Genomic DNA, 20,000 nt, shown 5'->3' with positions numbered 1-20,000 from the left:
AATAGGAAAGAAGGAGCGCTGATGTCCAAAAGAATGCACTGTTGCTGGCAGATTAAGAGACATTTATTGAGAATAATGACAAGTACATCCAACCAACGCGTTTCGGGAGGAAAGACTTTCCCTTCTTCAGGGCTGTTGCTGCACACTATCAAATGGGAAAGATTCCCAGGAAGCCGGTATACTGAATATTTTCCGGGTTTCAGAGGAAAAACTGTCATAGTGACCGCTGTCCTTCCAGGGGCAGCAATGAGCGTTCAGTCAGTCCAGGGTGGTCTTTATCGCAAGGCAAGATTAAATTGCAAATGGCAAGGTTATCAAAGGACAACTTGTACCTGTTTCCAGAGGAAGAATGAATATTTAATTTTTTTTGTTTTTAATTTTAGAAACCTCAAAGCAGAAAGATGAGAATCACCAGCATGCTTCTCATTGTCACATTGGGTGAGTGAGCCCTCAGGCAATTATTCATTTTACCGTTTAAAACGATATTGTGTATCTGAGCCCTAAAAATGCTTAATTACCGTACACTGCTCAGGTGATAGGTCTGCCTTAAAGGAAATTAGTATTCTGCTCTATACTGTATTTATTATGAATTAAGGGGTTAGCAGGGCAGGGTACAGGGGTCAGCAGGGCAGAGGACAGGGGTTAGCAGGGCAGGGTACAGGGGTCAGCAGGGTAGGGTACAGGGGTTAGCAGGGCAGAGGACAGGGGTTAGCAGGGCAGGGTACAGGGGTTAGCAGGGCAGGGTACAGGGGTCAGCAGGGCAGAGGACAGAGGTTAGCAGGACAGGGTACAGGGGTCAGCAGGGCAGAGGACAGGGGTTAGCAGGGCAGGGTGCAGGGGGCAGCAGGGCAGGGTACAGGGGTTAGCAGAGCAGGGTACAGGGGTCAGCAGGGCAGAAGACAGGGGTTAGCAGGGCAGGGTACAGGGGTCAGAAGGGCAGAGGACAGGGGTCAGCATGGCGGAAGACAGTGGTCAGCAGAGTTGAGGAGAGGGTCACTGCTGGCAGGGCACTTAAGAGATCTCCTCCTCCCCACACAGCAAATAGCTAAGATTAGGATCCCTCCACACAGTGTGTAGCCGGCTACTGCAGCTGCCAAACCAATCAGGGAATTTCACAGGGCAGAACAGCAACTGCAGCCAGCTACACAGTGTGCAGATTGGTGCTGTGAGGAATCTGATCTCAGCTATGTGTTATGTGTGATCCTGTGTGTTATGTGTGATCCTATGTGTTATGTGTGATCCTGTGTGTTATGTGTGATCCTGTGTGTTATGTGTGATCCTGTGTGTTATGTGTGATCCTGTGTGTTATGTGTGATCCTGTGTGTTATGTGTGATCCTGTGTGTTATGTGTGATCCTGTGTGTTATGTGTGATCCTGTGTGTTATGTGTGATCCTGTGTGTTATGTGTGATCCTATGTGTTAAGTGTAATCCCGTGTGTTATGTGTGATCCCGTGTGTTATGTGTGATCCCGTGTGTTATGTGTGATCCCGTGTGTTATGTGTGATCCTGTGTGTTATGTGTGATCCTGTGTGTTATGTGTGATCCTGTGTGTTATGTGTGATCCTGTGTGTTATGTGTGATCCTCTGTGTTATGTGTGATCCTGTGTGTTATGTGTGATCCTGTGTGTTATGTGTGATCCTGTGTGTTATGTGTGATCCTATGTGTTATGTGTGATCCTGTGTGTTATGTGTGATCCTGTGTGTTATGTGTGATCCCGTGTGTTATGTGTGATCCCGTGTGTTATGTGTGATCCCGTGTATTATGTGTGATCCTGTGTGTTATGTGTGATCCTGTGTGTTATGTGTGATCCTGTGTGTTTTGTGTGATCCTATGTGTTATGTGTGATCCCGTGTGTTATGTGTGATCCCGTGTGTTATGTGTGATCCAGTGTGTTATGTGTGATCCCGTGTGTTATGTGTGATCCTGTGTGTTATGTGTGATCCTGTGTGTTTTGTGTGATCCTATGTGTTATGTGTGATCCTGTGTGTTATGTGTGATCCTGTGTGTTATGTGTGATCCTGTGTGTTATGTGTGATCCTGTGTGTTATGTGTGATCCCATGTGTTATGTGTGATCCCGTGTGTTATGTGTGATCCCGTGTGTTATGTGTGATCCCGTGTGTTATGTGTGATCCCGTGTGTTATGTGTGATCCCGTGTGTTATGTGTGATCCTGTGTGTTATGTGTGATCCTGTGTGTTTTGTGTGATCCTGTGTGTTATGTGTGATCCTATGTGTTATGTGTGATCCTGTGTGTTATGTGTGATCCCGTGTGTTATGTGTGATCCCGTGTATTATGTGTGATCCTGTGTGTTATGTGTGATCCTGTGTGTTATGTGTGATCCTGTGTGTTATGTGTGATCCCGTGTGTTATGTGTGATCCCGTGTGTTATGTGTGATCCCGTGTGTTATGTGTGATCCTGTGTGTTATGTGTGATCCTGTGTGTTATGTGTGATCCCGTGTGTTATGTGTGATCCTGTGTGTTATGTGTGATCCTGTGCAGCCTGCTGTATGGAGGATCGCTGTTATAACAGGAGGGGGAGATCGCAGAGAGCCCGTATCTCCTCCCCGCTCTATCCTCTCTGCCACTCCTGTCTGGATGGATTACTTTACATAACTGCGGCCAGCTGTGAGTGTGCAGGGGGAGCTCAGTGGGGCACCCAGCCTAGGGGGGCACAACCAAAATCTGGGGGGGCACAGCCCACCCCAGCACCCCCCTAGATCCGGCCATGCCCTGTACTACCCAAATATCACACATATCTATTGCATAGCCCAAAAAAAATTCACAAGGATCCAAAATAAATTGGTTGTCCATATTGGAGGTTATTTACTAAAACGTGAGAGTGTGGCATCTGGTGCAGCTCTGCAGAGCAACCAATCAGCTTCCAGGTTTTATTGTCAAAGCTTAATTAAATGAGCTGAAGTTAGAAGCTGATTGGCTGCCCAGACTCCGAGTGCTCTAGTTTTAGTAAATCAGCCCCATTGTATTTATTCAGAACTAATGAATCTCTTCTCTTCTGTCTCCCATCACAGCGCTGCTTGCAGTGTGCCAGGCCAGACCACCGCATGGTAAGTCAGTGACTGGAGTCACAATAGGAATCTTCTGCAATCACCAAATACGACTAAAGACTCTATAAAAGTCCAACTGAACCCTCAGATTAAATCAGATAAATACATTCCAGGATCATCAACACAAAACGTGTGCAAAGCCTTGTTAGAAGAGGAGATTGCGGGGGGATATGATCTCCATGTATAATACATAAGGGGGGATATGATCTCCATGTATAATACATAAGGGGGGATATGATCTCCATGTATAATACATAAGGGGGGATATGATCTCCATGTATAATACATAAGGGGGGATATGATCTCCATGTATAATACATAAGGGGGGATATGATCTCCATGTATAATACATAAGGGGGGATATGATCTCCATGTATAATACATAAGGGGGAATGATCTCCATGTGTAATACATAAGGGGGATATGATCTCCATGTATAATACATAAGGGGGATATGATCTCCATGTATAATACATAAGGGGGATATGATCTCCATGTATAATACATAAGGGGGGATATGATCACCATGTATAATACATAAGGGGGGTATGATCTCCATGTATAATACATAAGGGGGGATATGATCTCCATGTATAATACATAAGGGGGGATATGATCTCCATGTATAATACATAAGGGGGGATATGATCACCATGTATAATACATAAGGGGGGATATGATCTCCATGTATAATACATAAGGGGGGATATGATCTCCATGTATAATACATAAGGGGGGATATGATCTCCATGTATAATACATAAGGGGGGATATGATCTCCATGTATAATACATAAGGGGGATATGATCTCCATGTATAATACATAAGGGGGATATGATCTCAATGTATAATACATAAGGGGGGATATGATCTCCATGTATAATACATAAGGGGGGATATGACCTCCATGTATAATACATAAGGGGGGATATGATCTCCATGTATAATACATAAGGGGGATATGATCTCCATGTATAATACATAAGGGGGGATATGATCTCCATGTATAATACATAAGGGGGGGATATGATCTCCATGTATAATACATAAGGGGGATATGATCTCCATGTATAATACATAAGGGGGGATATGATCTCCATGTATAATATATAAGGGGGATATGATCTCCATGTATAATACATAAGGGGGATATGATCTCCATGTACAATACATAAGGGGGGGATATGATCTCCATGTATAATACATAAGGGGGATATGATCTCCATGTATAATACATAAGGGGGGATATGATCTCCATGTATAATACATAAGGGGGGATATGATCTCCATGTATAATACATAAGGGGGGGATATGATCTCCATGTATAATACATAAGGGGGATATGATCTCCATGTATAATACATAAGGGGGATATGATCTCCATGTATAATACATAAGGGGGGATATGATCTCCATGTATAATACATAAGGGGGGATATGATCTCCATGTATAATACATAAGGGGGATATGAGCCAATTCACCTCCCAGCATGTCTTTGGAGGTTTGGGAGGCTTTTATGTATAGGTCTGTGAATCTTGTTATAAACTGTTTCACATTAGGTGAATGTTCCGCTTTAGCGGTCGTATAACAGACGATCTTTTGTCCACAGAGAAAGAATGCATATATGATCACCAGATTTATACTTCTGCTTCCGCCTGCGAAGACAATTGTGAGAACTATAAATACCCAGACAGAGCTTGCACCTTGCAACTTGTACACGGCTGCTTCTGCGTGAAACCGTACATCTTCCGATACGGCCAGTGCGGCCCCTGCATCCTCCCGGAGAATTGTCCAGTATAATTTACTGAATTCCGCGGATAATTTGCGTCTAACGCCACGCCCAACAGCGGCGCAATCCCGAGCATGACACATGAGCAAGCATTGTCCATACCGGTTGTCTGCTAATAAAGATCCGTGCATCCTACTGAACTGTGTCCTGACTTTTCAATACATTTTTAAGATGACTAAATTCATGATTTATTGATTGGTTTATTTTTTTTACTATTTATGTTGTATTTTATAATATTTTATTTCTTTACCTCAATAATTAATATACACTTTTTTTTACATATGAAAAAATTATTTTATAGTTAATATTTATTATAATTAATATATATTATTATTAATTATATTTTTACATATATTTTGTAAATGCATTCCAAAAATGTAGATTAAATGTATTTTTAATTGTATATTTTATAATACTTTATTACCTAAATAATTATTACACACGGTGTCCCTATGAGACTGGTGTCAGCCCACATGGAAGAAAAATATATTTTAAATATATTTTAAAAATATTCTTCCCAACTGTATTGACATATATTTGAAATACTAAAATTTTGGCCGTATTCAATATATATATATATATATATATATATATATATATATATATATATATATATATACCATAGTAACATTGAACTACTCTGGGCAAGTGATCAGATTTTTTTTTTTTTAACACATTATGATTTCTAATACCGATACCGATGTATTTCATTGATATTTGCAATCATTGTTACTAAATGAAACTGATTCATTCAGTCTTTTGTTGTGATTAGCTGTGATTGAGCAAAGCTGATCACATGATAGAGATGGGCCATGATTGGCCCTGTCTGTATCATGTGACTGCCTTGACCAGTCACAGCTAACAACATAATTGTCTACAAGAGATGGCATGACAGGAAGCCATCCATTGTATACAACTGCCATGTGATCTGCTGTGATTGGTCACAGCAGTCACATGACACTGGCAATGGGCCGGTGTAGTGATATGTCATTGGCTTTGTCCCATGGATGCCCAGTCACAACGGTGAGTGTCCCGCCCGGCCGTCAAGCTGCTATAGGCTGGGCGGGAAGGTGTTAAGGATGAAAATCCAACGTATTCCAGGGACTTACAAATCCCTCTCCATCAGGGCCTGTGGGCTGAAAAGGAGAACAAATCTGTACTGGACCTGCATCAAGAGGGGGTAATGATCCTGTTACTTGAGACTTCTTGCCAGAATTAGGATCAATAGTGTGAAGTGGTCCTCAGATCCATCAACTGCCCCTCCCCATCCCCATCCAATAAGAGTGACTTTAATGGCCACTCAAGGCTTCTGTTTGGTTTGTGGTAGAGATGGATCTGGAGGTCTTCTAAGGTCCCCTCCCCATCCCCATCCAATAAGAGTGACTTTAATGGCCACTCAAGTCTTCTGTTTGGTTTGTGTTGGAGATGGATCTGAGGTCTTCTAAGGTCCCCTCCCCATCCCCATCCAATAAGAGTGACTTTAATGGCCACTCAAGGCTGCTGTTTGGTTTGTGGTGGCAATGGATCTGGAGGTCTTCTAAGGTCCCCTCCCCATCCCCATCCAATAAGAGTGACTTTAATGGCCACTCAAGGCTTCTGTTTGGTTTGTGGTGGAGATGGATCTGGAGATCTTCTAAGGTTTCCTCCCCATCCCTTTCCAATAAGAGTGACTTTAATGGCCACTCAAGCCTTTTGTTTGGTTTGTGTTGGAGATGGATCTGAGGTCTTCTAAGGTCCCCTCCCCATCCCCATCCAATAAGAGTGACTTTAATGGCCACTCAAGGCTGCTGTTTTGTTTGTGGTGGAGATGGATCTGGAGGTCTTATAAGGTCCCCTCCCCATCCCTTTCCAATAAGAGTGACTTTAATGGCCAGTCAAGGCTTCTGTTTGGTTTGTGGTGTAGATGGATCTGGAGGTCTTCTAAGGTTCCCTCCCCATCCCTTTTCAATAAGAGTGACATTAATGGCCACTCAAGCCTTTTGTTTGGTTTGTGGTGGAGATGGATCTGGATGTCTTCTAAGGTCCCCTCCCAATTCCCATCCTATAAGAGTGACTTTAATGGCCACTCAAGGCTTCTGTTTGGTTTGTGGTGGAGATGGATCTGGAGGTCTTCTAAGGTTCCCTCCCCATCCCTTTCCAATAAGAGTGACTTTAATGGCCACTCAAGCCTTTTGTTTGGTTTGTGTTGGAGATGGATCTGGAGGTCTTCTAAGGTCCCCTCCCCATCCCCATCCTATAAGAGAGACTTTAATGGCCACTCAAGGCTTTTATTTGGTTTGTGGTGGCAATGGATCTGGAGGTCTTCTAAGGTCCCCTCCCCATCCCCATCCAATAAGAATGACTTTAATGGCAACTCAAGGCTTTTGTTTGGTTTATGGTGGCAATGGATCTGGAGGTCTTCTAAGGTCCTGAAGATGTGGAGGATTGTAGGTTCTCTAGTGTCAGTTTAGTGCTTGGGATGCTCCTAAACCAGAAAAATGAATTTAGTCATGGTCAAGTTGTGTCATATGTATTACCCACATGGTATCTACATTTTTGGAAGGCATTTACAAATATATGTAAAAATATATGTTAAAATTACTTTTTTATATGTTAAAAAAAATCTGAAGAATATATTTTAAAAATATATATATTTTTAAAATATATTCTTACATCAGAGTCTGCAGAATGTCCATTTACACTGTAATGGGGATTTATGTGGACTCTGGAATGTAAAGGGGATCCCTGATTTAAGGGGGGGGGTCTGATGTAAGGGGGAATGCTTTGGACTCTGGAATGTTGGAATGTAAAGGGGAACTCTTATGTAAGGGGGTCTCACCAAAGCCCACCTTTACATCTGAGTCCCTCTTACATTCAGGGGCGGACTGACCATTTGGAAACTCGGGCACAGCCCGAGGGCCCGGGGTCATTAGGGGGCCCCATGAGATGCCCCTGGTACCTTTTTCATAGGCTTTTTTGAGTTTGGGCAAGTACACAGGGGCCCCATGATCCCCTATTGCCCGGGGGGCCCCATGAGTTGTCAATCCGCCCCTGCTTACATTAGTACTCACTGGGAGGCAGGAGAGAGAAAGAAGGGAAGAGGGACACACAGTATATATTTAAAAATATATATTTTTTGAAATATATTCTTCAGATTTTTTCTAACATATAAAAAAGTCATTTTAACATATATTTTTACATATATTTGTAAATGCATTCCAAAAATGTAGATTTGTATTTTTAAAGACGTGCAGTATATTTGAAATGTATTTATAAACATATTTTTCATATATTTTGTAATTATGACACATTTCAACATGTACTCTATATATAATATGTATATATATATATATATATATATATATATATATATATATATATATATATATATGTATAAATATATACTGTATGTTGAAATGCATTTTTCACAGAATTCAAAATACATGAAAAATATTTTTTAGAATATATATTTTTTAAATATATTCTTCAGATTTTTTTTAAGATATAAAAAAGCCATTTTTACATATATTTGTAAATGCATTCCAGAAATGTAGATTTGTATTTTTAAAGACATGCAGTATATTTGAACTGTATTTTTAAATATATTTCTCATATATTTTGTAATAAAAACACATTTCAGCATACAGTGTATATATATATATATATTGAATATGGACAAAATTGTAGCATTTCAAATATATGTCAATATATTTGGGAAGAATATTTTTAAATTATATTTCAAATATATTTTTTCTTCCATGTGGGTAGGAGGGAAGAGGGAGGTTAGGGGGGCCCTTTATGGATTCTTTCACCGGGGCCCTGCAGGTTCTAGTTATGACTCCGGGTCCATGTGAAGCTTTATTAGCAGATCTGCAGCTGCACAGTGAGACTGAGACAGGAAGGTGGCTACTGAGAGTAGAAGCCCCAAAGCTCACACATTGTAAGGGGAGGCAGTTTGGCATCTTTGCCCCCAGGGACCGGATGACCTTGTCCCGGTACTAGTGTGAAGAGTCCATAAGGTCCACCAACCACCCCTCCTGCACCCCTGCCCAATAAGAGTGACCTTAATGGCCACTCGAGACTTTGGTTCGGTTTGGAGTGGAGCTGAGTCTGGGGGACATGTGGAGCAATGTAGGTTCTCTAGTGTTGGTTTAACAGGTAGGAGGCTCCTAACCCAGTAAAATCATATCAGTCAGTCAGATTGGGTCAAATGTTTTAAGGTCGGGTTATCACGACTTCTCTGAAATATCTAGCAAACAGATCCAGTCACATAGCATATCTGACATTGGGGTAGCTGCAAATCACTTGAAAGCAAAATGACTTTTTTTTTATGTTACAAAAAACCTGAAGAGCATATTTGAAAAAATATATTTTTTTAAATTTTTTTTTTTAAATATTCTTCAGATTTTTTTAATTGAAATATATTTTGAAAAATATTGACTATGGCCAAAATTGTAAGTATTTCAAATATATGGCAATATATTTGGGAAGAATATTTTAAAAATATATTTCAGCTGAAAATCACTTGAAAGCAATTCTTTTAACTTTGTAGAAAATATGATTTCTTCTGTTTGGACTAGTCCATGGTGTCTGAGATGGAAAATGAAGAGGTAACACAGTTACAGTACATGGTTAATAGGAAGGGGTGAGTTAGGTGATCTTGCCAAAATTGATTTTACTGAAAAACTTCAATTTTGCCTCTGATTACATTTATTTTTGCAATTATTTTACATTTTGCATTAGAGTTTATGTTTGCATGAATGTTTGAGTTAGGGTTAGTGTTAGATAGATAGATAGATAGATAGATAGATAGATAGATAGATAGATCGATAGATAGATAGATAGATAGATAGATAGATAGATAATAGATAGATAGATAGATAGATAGATAGATAGATAGATAGATAGATAGATAGATAATAGATAGATAGATAATAGATAGATAGATAGATAATAGATAGATAGATAGATAGATAGATAGATAGATAGATAGATAGATAGATAATAGATAGATAGATAGATAGATAGATAGATAGATAGATAGATAATAGATAGATAGATAGATAGATAGATAGATAGATAGATAGATAGATAGACAGATAGATAGAAGATAGATAGATAGAAGATAGATAGATAGATAGATAGATAGATAGATAGATAATAGATAGATAGATAGATAGATAGATAATAGATAGATAGATAGATAGATAGATAGATAGATAATAGATAGATAGATAGATAGATAGATAGATAGATAATAGATAGATAGATAGATAGATAGATAGATAATAGATAGATAGATAGATAGATAATAGATAGATAGATAGATAGATAGATAGATAGATAGATAGATAATAGATAGATAGATAGATAGATAGATAGATAGATAGATAGATAATAGATAGATAGATAGATAGATAGATAGATAGATAGATAGACAGATAGATAGAAGATAGATAGATAGAAGATAGATAGATAGATAGATAGATAGATAGATAGATAATAGATAGATAGATAGATAGATAGATAGATAATAGATAGATAGATAGATAGATAATAGATAGATAGATAGATAGATAGATAGATAATAGATAATAGATAATAGATAGATAGATAATAGATAGATAGATAGATAGATAGATAATAGATAGATAGATAGATAGATAGATAGATAGATAGATAGATAATAGATAGATAGATAGATAATAGATAGATAGATAATAGATAGATAGATAGATAGATAGATAGATAGATAGATGATAGATAGATAGATAGATAGATAGATAGATAGATGATAGATAGATAGATAGATAGATAGATAGATAGATAGATAATAGATAAATAGATAGATAGATAGATAGATAGATAATAGATAGATAGATAATAGATAGATAATAGATAGATAGATAGATAGATAGATAGATAGATAATAGATAGATAGATAGATAGATAGATAGATAGATAGATAGATAATAGATAATAGATAGATAGATAGATAGATAGATAATAGATAGATAGATGATAGATGATAGATGATAGATAGATATATAGATAGATAGATAGATAGATGATAGATGATAGATGATAGATAGATAGATAGATAGATAGATAGATAGATAGATAATAGATAGATGATAGATTTACATTCGATGTCCCTCCCCATGTTCAGATACAGATATTGCCCAATGAACTTGCAAACAGTCCTTCACACCCCAATTGGACTGGACCCCTCCCCCCACCTCTAATATAAAATTACGTAAAAGCAGAATTTGTGATTTTCGTTCTCCTACTAGAGGGACAGAGATCACCACTCGGGGAGGTAAGTACACACTCACCTTCAGGCACAAAGGCATATAATCGATTAAACATTTTACTCGTCTTTCCATGGCTCTCTATGACAATATATTTCCCTGTCTGGAGGACATTTGATTCCCAATAACTGGATACAAAGTAACGTGTCACAGGAAGGCGCAGAGACGAGTATAATTCTGTTATTTTTAAAAGACAGAAAAGAGAGTTTTAAATAACTTTATTTATAAGAAAGTATTGACAAAAGAAACTCAGCGATTTCTAACAATTCACAGTCATAGCTCATCAATTTTACAATTTATTTTCCAACAGCAGTTTTTAATAATGTCTCTGGAAACAGGTGGAAGCTTTTTTAAGAGTTTTCCATGTTTTTGTCAGATTTCTGCTTCTGTTCTTTTTTTTTTTTAATTGGCTACATTTTCTTTGTTTTAGGCTTTTTTCCCCTCTGTTTTCACCTGGTGATCTGCCCAGCAACACACCTCCGGTATTAGAGTGCCCCCACTCTGGATGAAGGAGCGCAGGGGGTAGCTTTGGATAGCAGCATTGTCAGTCTGGGGTGAGGGGAGTGTTAGCTGGACTAGCAGATTTAAATACACTAACAAATTGAAGACAAACTCCAGTTCACGCTGCAGTGACAGCAGCATTTTTTTTATTGTTGTGAATAGCCCTGTACCATGTGACCTCTGTGATCATTCACAGATTTCACACGTAGTAAGCAATGATGTCAGAAATGACATCTTGCTTACTACTATTCATGCGATCACTGATTGGCCAATCAGTGATCACATGAGCGGGACCTCGCACAGAGGTCCCGTACGACGATCGGTGTTCCACTGTGTCTGGAGGATACAGCGGGCACTGGATCGCGGTGCTGCGCGCTCCCAGGGAGCGCGCACAAACAGGGGGCAGGGAGGCCGTTTATAAATGGCCACCTGACCCTGCACTGCCACCGTCTGGCCGTTTATATACAACGGCCGGACGGGAGGTGGTTAAGTCCGCTACAAGTAGAGAATTGTAATATATGTTATAATTATTATATAATACTGACAGACAACAGAGACTGGAAACTACAGAATATTCAGAGAATTCCATTAAATGGCAGACTTGGAATAATAGGAAAGAAGGAGCGCTGATGTCCAAAAGAATGCACTGTTGCTGGCAGATTAAGAGACATTTATTGAGAATAATGACAAGTACATCCAACCAACGCGTTTCGGGAGGAAAGACTTTCCCTTCTTCAGGGCTGTTGCTGCACATTATCAAATGGGAAAGATTCCCAGGAAGCCGGTATACTGAATATTTTCCGGGTTTCAGAGGAAAAACTGTCATAGTGACCGCTGTCCTTCCAGGGGCAGCAATGAGCGTTCAGTCAGTCCAGGGTGGTCTTTATCGCAAGGCAAGATTAAATTGCAAATGGCAAGGTTATCAAAGGACAACTTGTACCTGTTTCCAGAGGAAGAATGAATATTTAATTTTTTTTGTTTTTAATTTTAGAAACCTCAAAGCAGAAAGATGAGAATCACCAGCATGCTTCTCATTGTCACATTGGGTGAGTGAGTCCTCAGGCAATTATTCATTTTACCGTTTAAAACGATATTGTGTAACTGAGCCCTAAAAATGCTTAATTACCGTACACTGCTCAGGTGATAGGTCTGCCTTAAAGGAAATTAGTATTCTGCTCTATACTGTATTTATTATGAATTAAGGGGTTAGCAGGGCAGGGTACAGGGGTCAGCAGGGCAGAGGACAGGGGTTAGCAGGGCAGGGTACAGGGGTCAGCAGGGTAGGGTACAGGGGTTAGCAGGGCAGAGGACAGGGGTTAGCAGGGCAGGGTACAGGGGTTAGCAGGGCAGGGTACAGGGGTCAGCAGGGCAGAGGACAGAGGTTAGCAGGACAGGGTACAGGGGTCAGCAGGGCAGAGGACAGGGGTTAGCAGGGCAGGGTGCAGGGGGCAGCAGGGCAGGGTACAGGGGTTAGCAGAGCAGGGTACAGGGGTCAGCAGGGCAGAAGACAGGGGTTAGCAGGGCAGGGTACAGGGGTCAGAAGGGCAGAGGACAGGGGTCAGCATGGCGGAAGACAGTGGTCAGCAGAGTTGAGGAGAGGGTCACTGCTGGCAGGGCACTTAAGAGATCTCCTCCTCCCCACACAGCAAATAGCTAAGATTAGGATCCCTCCACACAGTGTGTAGCCGGCTACTGCAGCTGCCAAACCAATCAGGGAATTTCACAGGGCAGAACAGCAACTGCAGCCAGCTACACAGTGTGCAGATTGGTGCTGTGAGGAATCTGATCTCAGCTATGTGTTATGTGTGATCCTATGTGTTATGTGTGATCCTGTGTGTTATGTGTGATCCTGTGTGTTATGTGTGATCCTGTGTGTTATGTGTGATCCTGTGTGTTATGTGTGATCCTGTGTGTTATGTGTGATCCTATGTGTTATGTGTGATCCTGTGTGTTATGTGTGATCCTGTGTGTTATGTGTGATCCTGTGTGTTATGTGTGATCCTATGTGTTAAGTGTAATCCCGTGTGTTATGTGTGATCCCGTGTGTTATGTGTGATCCCGTGTGTTATGTGTGATCCCGTGTGTTATGTGTGATCCCGTGTGTTATGTGTGATCCTGTGTGTTATGTGTGATCCTATGTGTTATGTGTGATCCTGTGTGTTATGTGTGATCCTGTGTGTTATGTGTGATCCTCTGTGTTATGTGTGATCCTGTGTGTTATGTGTGATCCTGTGTGTTATGTGTGATCCTGTGTGTTATGTGTGATCCTGTGTGTTATGTGTGATCCTGTGTGTTATGTGTGATCCTGTGTGTTATGTGTGATCCCGTGTGTTATGTGTGATCCCGTGTGTTATGTGTGATCCCGTGTATTATGTGTGATCCTGTGTGTTATGTGTGATCCTGTGTGTTATGTGTGATCCTGTGTGTTTTGTGTGATCCTATGTGTTATGTGTGATCCCGTGTGTTATGTGTGATCCCGTGTGTTATGTGTGATCCAGTGTGTTATGTGTGATCCCGTGTGTTATGTGTGATCCTGTGTGTTATGTGTGATCCTGTGTGTTTTGTGTGATCCTATGTGTTATGTGTGATCCTGTGTGTTATGTGTGATCCTGTGTGTTATGTGTGATCCTGTGTGTTATGTGTGATCCCATGTGTTATGTGTGATCCCGTGTGTTATGTGTGATCCCGTGTGTTATGTGTGATCCCGTGTGTTATGTGTGATCCCGTGTGTTATGTGTGATCCCGTGTGTTATGTGTGATCCTGTGTGTTATGTGTGATCCTGTGTGTTTTGTGTGACCCTGTGTGTTATGTGTGATCCTGTGTGTTATGTGTGATCCCGTGTATTATGTGTGATCCTGTGTGTTATGTGTGATCCTGTGTGTTATGTGTGATCCTGTGTGTTATGTGTGATCCCGTGTGTTATGTGTGATCCCGTGTGTTATGTGTGATCCCGTGTGTTATGTGTGATCCTGTGTGTTATGTGTGATCCTGTGTGTTATGTGTGATCCCGTGTGTTATGTGTGATCCTGTGTGTTATGTGTGATCCTGTGCAGCCTGCTGTATGGAGGATCGCTGTTATAACAGGAGGGGGAGATCGCAGAGAGCCCGCATCTCCTCCCCACTCTATCCTCTCTGCCACTCCTGTCTGGATGGATTACTTTACATAACTGCGGCCAGCTGTGAGTGTGCAGGGGGAGCTCAGTGGGGCACCCAGCCTAGGGGGGCACAACCAAAATCTGGGGGGGCACAGCCCACCCCAGCACCCCCCTAGATCCGGCCATGCCCTGTACTACCCAAATATCACACATATCTATTGCATAGCCCAAAAAAAATTCACAAGGATCCAAAATAAATTGGTTGTCCATATTGGAGGTTATTTACTAAAACGTGAGAGTGTGGCATCTGGTGCAGCTCTGCAGAGCAACCAATCAGCTTCCAGGTTTTATTGTCAAAGCTTAATTAAATGAGCTGAAGTTAGAAGCTGATTGGCTGCCCAGACTCCGAGTGCTCTAGTTTTAGTAAATCAGCCCCATTGTATTTATTCAGAACTAATGAATCTCTTCTCTTCTGTCTCCCATCACAGCGCTGCTTGCAGTGTGCCAGGCCAGACCACCGCATGGTAAGTCAGCGACTGGAGTCACAATAGGAATCTTCTGCAATCACCAAATACGACTAAAGACTCTATAAAAGTCCAACTGAACCCTCAGATTAAATCAGATAAATACATTCCAGGATCATCAACACAAAACGTGTGCAAAGCCTTGTTAGAAGAGGAGATTGCGGGGGGATATGATCTCCATGTATAATACATAAGGGGGGATATGATCTCCATGTATAATACATAAGGGGGGATATGATCTCCATGTATAATACATAAGGGGGGATATGATCTCCATGTATAATACATAAGGGGGGATATGATCTCCATGTATAATACATAAGGGGGAATGATCTCCATGTGTAATACATAAGGGGGATATGATCTCCATGTATAATACATAAGGGGGATATGATCTCCATGTATAATACATAAGGGGGATATGATCTCCATGTATAATACATAAGGGGGGATATGATCACCATGTATAATACATAAGGGGGGATATGATCTCCATGTATAATACATAAGGGGGGATATGATCTCCATGTATAATACATAAGGGGGGATATGATCTCCATGTATAATACATAAGGGGGGATATGATCACCATGTATAATACATAAGGGGGGATATGATCTCCATGTATAATACATAAGGGGGGATATGATCTCCATGTATAATACATAAGGGGGGATATGATCTCCATGTATAATACATAAGGGGGGATATGATCTCCATGTATAATACATAAGGGGGATATGATCTCCATGTATAATACATAAGGGGGATATGATCTCAATGTATAATACATAAGGGGGGATATGATCTCCATGTATAATACATAAGGGGGGATATGACCTCCATGTATAATACATAAGGGGGGATATGATCTCCATGTATAATACATAAGGGGGATATGATCTCCATGTATAATACATAAGGGGGGATATGATCTCCATGTATAGTACATAAGGGGGGGATATGATCTCCATGTATAATACATAAGGGGGATATGATCTCCATGTATAATACATAAGGGGGATATGATCTCCATGTATAATACATAAGGGGGGATATGATCTCCATGTATAATACATAAGGGGGGATATGATCTCCATGTATAATACATAAGGGGGATATGAGCCAATTCACCTCCCAGCATGTCTTTGGAGGTTTGGGAGGCTTTTATGTATAGGTCTGTGAATCTTGTTATAAACTGTTTCACATTAGGTGAATGTTCCGCTTTAGCGGTCGTATAACAGACGATCTTTTGTCCACAGAGAAAGAATGCATATATGATCACCAGATTTATACTTCTGCTTCCGCCTGCGAAGACAATTGTGAGAACTATAAATACCCAGACAGAGCTTGCACTTTGCAACTTGTACACGGCTGCTTCTGCGTGAAACCGTACATCTTCCGATACGGCCAGTGCGGCCCCTGCATCCTCCCGGAGAATTGTCCAGTATAATTTACTGAATTCCGCGGATAATTTGCGTCTAACGCCACGCCCAACAGCGGCGCAATCCCGAGCATGACACATGAGCAAGCATTGTCCATACCGGTTGTCTGCTAATAAAGATCCGTGCATCCTACTGAACTGTGTCCTGACTTTTCAATACATTTTTAAGATGACTAAATTCATGATTTATTGATTGGTTTATTTTTTTTACTATTTATGTTGTATTTTATAATATTTTATTTCTTTACCTCAATAATTAATATACACTTTTTTTTACATATAAAAAAATTATTTTATAGTTAATATTTATTATAATTAATATATATTATTATTAATTATATTTTTACATATATTTTGTAAATGCATTCCAAAAATGTAGATTAAATGTATTTTTAATTGTATATTTTATAATACTTTATTACCTAAATAATTATTACACACGGTGTCCCTATGAGACTGGTGTCAGCCCACATGGAAGAAAAATATATTTTAAATATATTTTAAAAATATTCTTCCCAACTGTATTGACATATATTTGAAATACTAAAATTTTGGCCGTATTCAATATATATATATATATATATATATATATATATATATATATACCATAGTAACATTGAACTACTCTGGGCAAGTGATCAGATTTTTTTTTTTTTAACACATTATGATTTCTAATACCGATACCGATGTATTTCATTGATATTTGCAATCATTGTTACTAAATGAAACTGATTCATTCAGTCTTTTGTTGTGATTAGCTGTGATTGAGCAAAGCTGATCACATGATAGAGATGGGCCATGATTGGCCCTGTCTGTATCATGTGACTGCCTTGACCAGTCACAGCTAACAACATAATTGTCTACAAGAGATGGCATGACAGGAAGCCATCCATTGTATACAACTGCCATGTGATCTGCTGTGATTGGTCACAGCAGTCACATGACACTGGCAATGGGCCGGTGTAGTGATATGTCATTGGCTTTGTCCCATGGATGCCCAGTCACAACGGTGAGTGTCCCGCCCGGCCGTCAAGCTGCTATAGGCTGGGCGGGAAGGTGTTAAGGATGAAAATCCAACGTATTCCAGGGACTTACAAATCCCTCTCCATCAGGGCCTGTGGGCTGAAAAGGAGAACAAATCTGTACTGGACCTGCATCAAGAGGGGGTAATGATCCTGTTACTTGAGACTTCTTGCCAGAATTAGGATCAATAGTGTGAAGTGGTCCTCAGATCCATCAACTGCCCCTCCCCATCCCCATCCAATAAGAGTGACTTTAATGGCCACTCAAGGCTTCTGTTTGGTTTGTGGTAGAGATGGATCTGGAGGTCTTCTAAGGTCCCCTCCCCATCCCCATCCAATAAGAGTGACTTTAATGGCCACTCAAGTCTTCTGTTTGGTTTGTGTTGGAGATGGATCTGAGGTCTTCTAAGGTCCCCTCCCCATCCCCATCCAATAAGAGTGACTTTAATGGCCACTCAAGGCTGCTGTTTGGTTTGTGGTGGCAATGGATCTGGAGGTCTTCTAAGGTCCCCTCCCCATCCCCATCCAATAAGAGTGACTTTAATGGCCACTCAAGGCTTCTGTTTGGTTTGTGGTGGAGATGGATCTGGAGATCTTCTAAGGTTTCCTCCCCATCCCTTTCCAATAAGAGTGACTTTAATGGCCACTCAAGCCTTTTGTTTGGTTTGTGTTGGAGATGGATCTGAGGTCTTCTAAGGTCCCCTCCCCATCCCCATCCAATAAGAGTGACTTTAATGGCCACTCAAGGCTGCTGTTTTGTTTGTGGTGGAGATGGATCTGGAGGTCTTATAAGGTCCCCTCCCCATCCCTTTCCAATAAGAGTGACTTTAATGGCCAGTCAAGGCTTCTGTTTGGTTTGTGGTGTAGATGGATCTGGAGGTCTTCTAAGGTTCCCTCCCCATCCCTTTTCAATAAGAGTGACATTAATGGCCACTCAAGCCTTTTGTTTGGTTTGTGGTGGAGATGGATCTGGATGTCTTCTAAGGTCCCCTCCCCATTCCCATCCTATAAGAGTGACTTTAATGGCCACTCAAGGCTTCTGTTTGGTTTGTGGTGGAGATGGATCTGGAGGTCTTCTAAGGTTCCCTCCCCATCCCTTTCCAATAAGAGTGACTTTAATGGCCACTCAAGCCTTTTGTTTGGTTTGTGTTGGAGATGGATCTGGAGGTCTTCTAAGGTCCCCTCCCCATCCCCATCCTATAAGAGAGACTTTAATGGCCACTCAAGGCTTTTATTTGGTTTGTGGTGGCAATGGATCTGGAGGTCTTCTAAGGTCCCCTCCCCATCCCCATCCAATAAGAATGACTTTAATGGCAACTCAAGGCTTTTGTTTGGTTTATGGTGGCAATGGATCTGGAGGTCTTCTAAGGTCCTGAAGATGTGGAGGATTGTAGGTTCTCTAGTGTCAGTTTAGTGCTTGGGATGCTCCTAAACCAGAAAAATGAATTTAGTCATGGTCAAGTTGTGTCATATGTATTACCCACATGGTATCTACATTTTTGGAAGGCATTTACAAATATATGTAAAAATATATGTTAAAATTACTTTTTTATATGTTAAAAAAAATCTGAAGAATATATTTTAAAAATATATATATTTTTAAAATATATTCTTACATCAGAGTCTGCAGAATGTCCATTTACACTGTAATGGGGATTTATGTGGACTCTGGAATGTAAAGGGGATCCCTGATTTAAGGGGGGGGGTCTGATGTAAGGGGGAATGCTTTGGACTCTGGAATGTTGGAATGTAAAGGGGAACTCTTATGTAAGGGGGTCTCACCAAAGCCCACCTTTACATCTGAGTCCCTCTTACATTCAGGGGCGGACTGACCATTTGGAAACTCAGGCACAGCCCGAGGGCCCGGGGTCATTAGGGGGCCCCATGAGATGCCCCTGGTACCTTTTTCATAGGCTTTTTTGAGTTTGGGCAAGTACACAGGGGCCCCATGATCCCCTATTGCCCGGGGGGCCCCATGAGTTGTCAATCCGCCCCTGCTTACATTAGTACTCACTGGGAGGCAGGAGAGAGAAAGAAGGGAAGAGGGACACACAGTATATATTTAAAAATATATATTTTTTGAAATATATTCTTCAGATTTTTTCTAACATATAAAAAAGTCATTTTAACATATATTTTTACATATATTTGTAAATGCATTCCAAAACTGTAGATTTGTATTTTTAAAGACGTGCAGTATATTTGAAATGTATTTATAAACATATTTTTCATATATTTTGTAATTATGACACATTTCAACATG

The 20,000-nt window shown here is 40.4% G+C and overlaps 1 long non-coding RNA gene across 1 annotated transcript; it reads left to right on the top strand.

Annotated features, from left to right (window-relative positions):
• Positions 1-386: 386 nt before the first annotated feature.
• LOC149434778 (uncharacterized) lies at positions 387-4,956 on the top strand. The gene is made up of 3 exons (XR_016308621.1): positions 387-438; positions 3,034-3,069; positions 4,681-4,956. It is a non-coding gene; the product is annotated as an uncharacterized LOC149434778 (long non-coding RNA).
• The last annotated feature ends 15,044 nt before the right edge of the window (positions 4,957-20,000 follow it).

Source organism: Staurois parvus, unplaced genomic scaffold (assembly GCF_062004578.1).
Source record: "Staurois parvus isolate SC_StPar_1 unplaced genomic scaffold, SC_StPar_1.0 ptg001678l, whole genome shotgun sequence".
NCBI lineage: Eukaryota > Metazoa > Chordata > Amphibia > Anura > Ranidae > Staurois > Staurois parvus.
Note: the sequence above shows the minus strand (reverse complement) of the source record. Positions and strands in the feature narration are given on the sequence as shown.